Source organism: Ascidiella aspersa, chromosome 4, assembly GCF_963924565.1.
Source record: "Ascidiella aspersa chromosome 4, kaAscAspe10.2, whole genome shotgun sequence".
Classification (NCBI taxonomy): domain Eukaryota; kingdom Metazoa; phylum Chordata; class Ascidiacea; order Phlebobranchia; family Ascidiidae; genus Ascidiella; species Ascidiella aspersa.
In genome coordinates, this window is record NC_139450.1 from 19,943,069 (window position 1) to 19,950,200 (window position 7,132).

Below are 7,132 nucleotides of genomic sequence, written 5' to 3' on the forward strand. Positions count from 1 at the left end.
GTTGTAAGTGACTCAAATTTCAAATCTAAGCAAAAACGTTAATTTGTCACTAACATTTTTGTTTGTTTTTATCAATACAAAATTAAGTAAGCAAAATCATCCGTTGCCACTGCATTTATTTAATTTTAAAAGTAAACATTTCAACAACATCATAACATATTATTATCAATCTGTGCAGTGATGATATTGTCTAATTCTGTTCTTATCAAACTTTTTCATCCTGTACATCCCTTATGCTTCCTTGAAATAATGGCGGACCCGTTTAATGTTCAAAAGAACAAGAAAATTGAATTTTGGGCGAACCCTTTAAACCTTCCGCATACCCCAGTTTGATAACCACTAGTGAAATGTTTTCTCTTTTTTCTTCGAAATTATAGCTAATATTAATATTGAATAATAATATTTTTTTAATGGAAACATATATATCATTCTTATTGCTGTGGTAAAAATTTTTTTCCAAAATATTTAAGACAAATATTTTTATTTTGCCATTATAAGTTTTTCGAAAAATTTGTGTGCTAGGAAGCTTCTGGTTAATCTAGGATAGTGTTGAATGCTAAAAAATGTTTTGCACGGCACATAAAATCCCTGCATCAGCTGCCATTTCGTGGCCGTCATATTTAGCGCAAATCTTTCAGGAAAAGTCCGCGTCTATGCCTCACGTTGCCTTGTTCGTGCAGTGCACCTTTGCATTGTTTTTTTTAAACCACAGGCTGTTTGTTTTAAAGCATTTACTAATATGTATTTCTTATGTTTATTATTGTATATATTTTGACTTTAAATCATTTTATATTTTTGTTTGTCAAGAACTTGGCTATGTAAAAATATTGCTTTCAACAAAAGTTTTATCCTGTTTTTCACGCGGGTTAACTTTTTTTAGTTCTTTATATGCTTGTTAGCAGATCAGTGTTTGACAAACACCCTTTTAGTACACTAGATTAGTTTATTTTTTCCTTAATTTTATTATATAAGCAGCAATCATACTTCATATTACGCTTGTTTTAATTGCATTCAAGTGGCATTGGCGAATATTTAATTCAAAAATATTGATTAAGATAAATTTTGATATGTATCAGGGTTGTTCCTAAGCAAAAATTTACACTCGCCAGTCGGGCGAGTGGCTATCCATCACCACTCGCCCGGACGAAATAACACTCACCAAATATGTTGGCACGCCGTCTGCAAATTTCCGTCCAGGTTATCGTTATTCTGTCTTGTGGTTTTTATACATAAACATTAGTTTTTATAAAAGTCTTGTCGTTTATTTCCATGCATAGAGTCTGGTCGTTTATTTTCCATTACTTAGAGAGGCCTCTTTATGAAAGGCAAGTCGCATGCGCCTAGTTTTACTAGGCAAGCCACTTCGAACAAAAACGTTGCACGCGCAGGACAATGAGGCACAGCAGGGAAGCCAGCAGCCGCCTCGTCGCGACGCGAGCTGAATAAAGCAAGTGAATGAAAGCATTCTAAAGTTTTTCTGCCGCTAGATATGAGTAGATAGCTGTTATGAACTAAAACGATGACGTAACACTTTTGTTTTTTGTCCCCCAATTGGAGGTGCCTAGGGGTGCAGCCTCATGAACCTCTACATAGCACCTTCATACCACCCTACGCCATGTCTGAAAATTTGAAAGTTCTACGATGTTCACTTTTTCTATAATGCTCTGGACAAAAATCGGTCTGAAACATGCCATAGCAAACCATATGAAATCCAAAAAAAACTAGACGGGGGTGCGGTTGTAGTATATTTTGTTAGGGGGTATATTTTCAGGGCTTAGTGTTTTATTTATTTTTTATTTTTTATACTTTTTATTTTTTAATATTTTGTATTTTGTATTGTGTTTTTTATATTATATATTTTATTTTTTTATTTTCCTTAACTTGTTTCTGCAAGCAAAAACAGATATGGGCCGAAAACTTCCCCACTTAACTTATGCCTTTGATACGAAAGGGGTTCAAATATGGCGTAGATTTTGGGGAATGATCGAAATATATATTTGATAAATAGAAATTACGTAGATAATGCGTATGGCCATTTTATTACATTTTGACCAGCTTACGTGTTTGAAAATCAAATATTATCATTCTCTTAAAGACTAAAAATGGTTTAACACGTCTATGGTTTGCTATACTTTTGCAAACTTCGGTAATTTTTTACCATGGTTTGGCCGAGCAATTACTGTTAAAACAGGCTTTAAATCTGTAGTTTTAAACAATATGAAAAACACTATTATGTTCTCAATACGCAAACTATTAAATCGAAAGTTTTGCTAGATGTTTAGGCCTGATGTTGGTAGTATGCTGGTTGGAGCAAGATGCACGACAGGTGCTAACAGAGAGGCGTTGACTGCCTTAAGATTTCGCATTTAAACTTGCGGCGGTAAATACACCCTATTGACACTTAATTATTAGGCGAAGATTATCGCGAAGTAATTGGTCGCCCGAAAAAAAACTAACGCCGCATTGAAAGCAAGCATTATAAATGAGTCGCCGATATTCTGCTTTGAACATCGCTACTCGCAATGCTTCCCTCCGTTAATTGTACGGTGGGTGAAACTTTATTCACGGCCTTACCTCTTTGTGTATTACCGCGACAATACGATGAAATACGATTTGGAGAATATTTGCTATTTGCACCTGTATAGTATGTTACTCCAATCCAACATATCAACACACAATTTTAAGTTGTGTAGGCCTGGTGTTGATATGTTGGATTAGAGTTGCCACCAGATTTCGCATTTAAATTTGCGGCGCCTTTGATGCGAAAGGGGTTCAAATATGGCGTAGAATTTGGGGAATGATCGAAACATATATTTGATAAATAGAATTTACTTAGATAATGCATATGGCTATTTTATTAAATTTTGACCAGCTTACGTGTTTGAAAATCAAATATTATCATTCTCTTAAAGACTAAAAATGGTTTAACGCCTATGGTTTGCTATACTTTTGCAAACTTTCACTAGGTAATTTTTTACCATAGCTTGGTCCGAGCAATCACTGTTAAAACAGGCTTTAAATCTGTCGTTTCAAACAATATGAAAAACACTATTACGTGCCTAATACGCAAACTATTAAATCGAAAGTTTTGCTAGATAAGTTTAGGCCTGATGTTGGTATGCTGGTTGGAGCAAGATGCACAACAGGTGCTAACAGAGAGGCGTAGACTGCCTTAAGATTTCGCATTTAAACTTGCGGCGGTAAATACACCCTATTGACACTTAATTATTAGGCGAAGCTTATCGCGAAGTAATTGGTCGCCCCAAAAAATGCTGACGCCGCATTTAAAGCAAGCATTATAAATGTGTCGCCGATATTCTGCCTTGAACATCCCTACTCGAAATGCTTCCCTCCGTTAATTGTACGGTGGGTGAAACTTTATTCACGGCCTTACCTCTTTGTGTATTACCGCGACAATACGATGAAATACGATTTGGAGAATATTGGAAACATCGTATTTGGAGAATATTTGCTATTTGCACCTGTTCTGTATGTTACTCCAATCCAACATATCTACACACAATTATAAGTTGTGTATAATAATATAATAACTTATGGCTTTGAAGCGAAGGGGGTTCAAATATGGCGTAGATTTTGGCAAATGATCGAAACATACATTTGATCAATAAAAATTTACGTAGATAATGCTTACGGCCATGTTATCACATTTTGGTCAGCTAGCATGTTTAAAAAGTCAATATTTTCATTCTCTCTAAATGATTTAACGTCTATGGTTTGCTATACTTTTTCCAACTTTTACTGTGTAAATTTTTACCATGCCTTGGTCTGAGCAATCACTGTTGAAACAGAGTTTAAATCTGTAGTTTTGAGCAATATGCAAACACGTTTATGTGCCTAATAAGCCACGTTTTATATTGAAAGTTTTGCCAATTTAAATCCAATAAACGCAAGATTTATTTATTTATGACGCCATGTTATGACGTAGCTTTGTAACGTCGTCGTTAAGAATGCGTTAAACTTAAGCTTTTTGTTGTTGCGGCCCTTGTATAATTATATTTGCTTAGACCTGGTGTTGATATGTTTGAATGGTGCAACAATTACAACATGTGCTAACAGAGATGTGTACACTGCCTGTAGGATTCGCATTTAATTTTGCGGTGGTAAAATATTTTGTGTTGTAAGAGCAATAGGTTTTTTTACTTAGAGAGGCCTCTTTATGAAAGGCAAGTCGCATGTGCATAGTTTTACTAGGCAAGCCACTTCCAACACAAATGTTGCACGCGCGGGACAATAGGGCGCAGCAGGGATGCCAGCAGCCGCCTCGTCGCGACGCGAGCTGGACAAAGCAAGCGAATATGAACGAATTCTGTATGAAAGTTTTTCTGCTGCTAGATGGCTGTCGTTAGCTACAAAGTGCTAAAACGCAATATTTCAGGTTTTTACCCCCCAAGCAAAGGCCCCTGGGAGTGCAGCCTCATAAACTTTTACAAAGCACCTACATACCACTCTACGCCATGTCTGAAAATTTGAAGGTTCTACGATGTCTACTTTTTCTATAAAGCTTCGGACAAAAGTCGGTCTGAAACAAACCATAGGAAACCATAGGAAACCATAGGAAACCAAAAAAGAACTAGACGGGGGTGCGGTTGTTGTATATTATGTCAGGGGATATATTTTCAGGGCTTAGTGTTTATTTTCAATTTTACTTTATTTTAATTTTTTTTTTTTTTTATTTTTTTTTTAATATTTTGTATTGTGTACTTTATATTATATATTTTGTTTTTCATTTTCCTTAACTTGTTTCTGCAAGCAAAAACAGATATGGGCCGAAAACTTCCCCACTTAAAATATGCCTTTGATGCGAAAGGGGTTCAAATATGGCGTAGAATTTGGGGAATGATCGAAACATATATTTGATAAATAGAATTTACTTAGATAATGCATATGGCTATTTTATTAAATTTTGACCAGCTTACGTGTTTGAAAATCAAATATTATCATTCTCTTAAAGACTAAAAATGGTTTAACGCCTATGGTTTGCTATACTTTTGCAAACTTTCACTAGATAATTTTTTACCATAGCTTGGTCCGAGCAATCACTGTTAAAACAGGCTTTAAATCTGTCGTTTCAAACAATATGAAAAACACTATTACGTGCCTAATACGCAAACTATTAAATCGAAAGTTTTGCTAGATAAGTTTAGGCCTGATGTTGGTAGTATGCTGGTTGGAGCAAGATGCACAACAGGTGCTAACAGAAAGGCGTAGACTGCCTTAAGATTTCGCATTTAAACTTGCGGCGGTAAATACACCCTATTGACACTTAATTATTAGGCGAAGCTTATCGCGAAGTAATTGGTCGCCCCAAAAAATGCTGACGCCGCATTTAAAGCAAGCATTATAAATGTGTCGCCGATATTCTGCCTTGAACATCCCTACTCGAAATGCTTCCCTCCGTTAATTGTACGGTGGGTGAAACTTTATTCACGGCCTTACCTCTTTGTGTATTACCGCGACAATACGATGAAATACGATTTGGAGAATATTGGAAACATCGTATTTGGAGAATATTTGCTATTTGCACCTGTTCTGTATGTTACTCCAATCCAACATATCTACACACAATTATAGGTTGTGTATAATAATATAATAACTTATGGCTTTGAAGCGAAGGGGGTTCAAATATGGCGTAGATTTTGGCAAATGATCGAAACATACATTTGATCAATAAAAATTTACGTAGATAATGCTTACGGCCATGTTATTACATTTTGGTCAGCTAGCATGTTTAAAAAGTCAATATTTTCATTCTCTCTAAATGATTTAACGTCTATGGTTTGCTATACTTTTTCCAACTTAATTTTTACCATGCCTTGGTCTGAGCAATCACTGTTGAAACAGAGTTTAAATCTGTAGTTTTGAGCAATATGCAAACACGTTTATGTGCCTAATAAGCCACGTTTTATATTGAAAGTTTTGCCAATTTAAATCCAATAAACGCAAGATTTATGTATTTATGACGCCATGTTATGACGTAGCTTTGTAACGTCGTCGTTAAGAATGCGTTAAACTTAAGCTTTTTGTTGTTGCGGCCCTTGTATAATTATATTTGCTTAGACCTGGTGTTGATATGTTTGAATGGTGCAACAATTACAACATGTGCTAACAGAGATGTGTACACTGCCTGTAGGATTCGCATTTAAATTTGCGGTGGTAAAATATTTTGTGTTGTAAGAGCAATAGGTTTTTTTACTTAGAGAGGCCTCTTTATGAAAGGCAAGTCGCATGTGCATAGTTTTACTAGGCAAGCCACTTCCAACACAAATGTTGCACGCGCGGGACAATAGGGCGCAGCAGGGATGCCAGCAGCCGCCTCGTCGCGACGCGAGCTGGACAAAGCAAGCGAATATGAGCGAATTCTGTATGAAAGTTTTTCTGCTGCTAGATGGCTGTCGTTAGCTACAAAGTGCTAAAACGCAATATTTCAGGTTTTTACCCCCCAAGCAAAGGCCCCTGGGAGTGCAGCCTCATAAACTTTTACAAAGCACCTACATACCACTCTACGCCATGTCTGAAAATTTGAAGGTTCTACGATGTCTACTTTTTCTATAAAGCTTCGGACAAAACTCGGTCTGAAACATACCATAGGAAACCAAAAAAGAATAGCGGCAAAAACAAGATATGTCCCGAAAATAAATTTTCGGCCCATATAATAACGGCAAAAACAAGGTATGTCCCGAAAATAAATTTTCGGCCCATATAAATAACGGCAAAAACAAGATATGTCCCGAAAATAAATTTTCGGCCCATATAATAAGAGCAAAAACAAGATATGTCCCGAAAATAATTTTTCGGCCCATATAAATAGCGGCAAAAACAAGATATGTCCCGAAAATAAATTTTCGGCCCATATAATAACGGCAAAAACAAGATATGTCCCGAAAATAAATTTCATATAATAACCTCCCAAGTTTTACGACCCTATATTCGAAATTCATTTTTTTTGCATTTTTGCTATTTTTGAGTTCTTTGTGCTTACCAAAAACTGTTTATTAGTTTTTTGTGTCCAATTGGTACACCCTTTTATCCGTGGACCACAATGATTTTCAGCAAACTCTATGGGACCCAGAGGTACTAGTAATATGACCCAGAGGTCCTATATTGTCAGAGC

At 36.0% G+C, this 7,132-nt stretch overlaps 1 protein-coding gene across 1 annotated transcript in view; it reads left to right on the plus strand.

Annotated features, from left to right (window-relative positions):
- The window catches only part of LOC146148595 (tyrosine-protein phosphatase non-receptor type 11-like), a 48,151-nt gene that overhangs the window by 37,487 nt on the left and 3,532 nt on the right, over positions 1-7,132 (plus strand). The window lies entirely within an intron of this gene.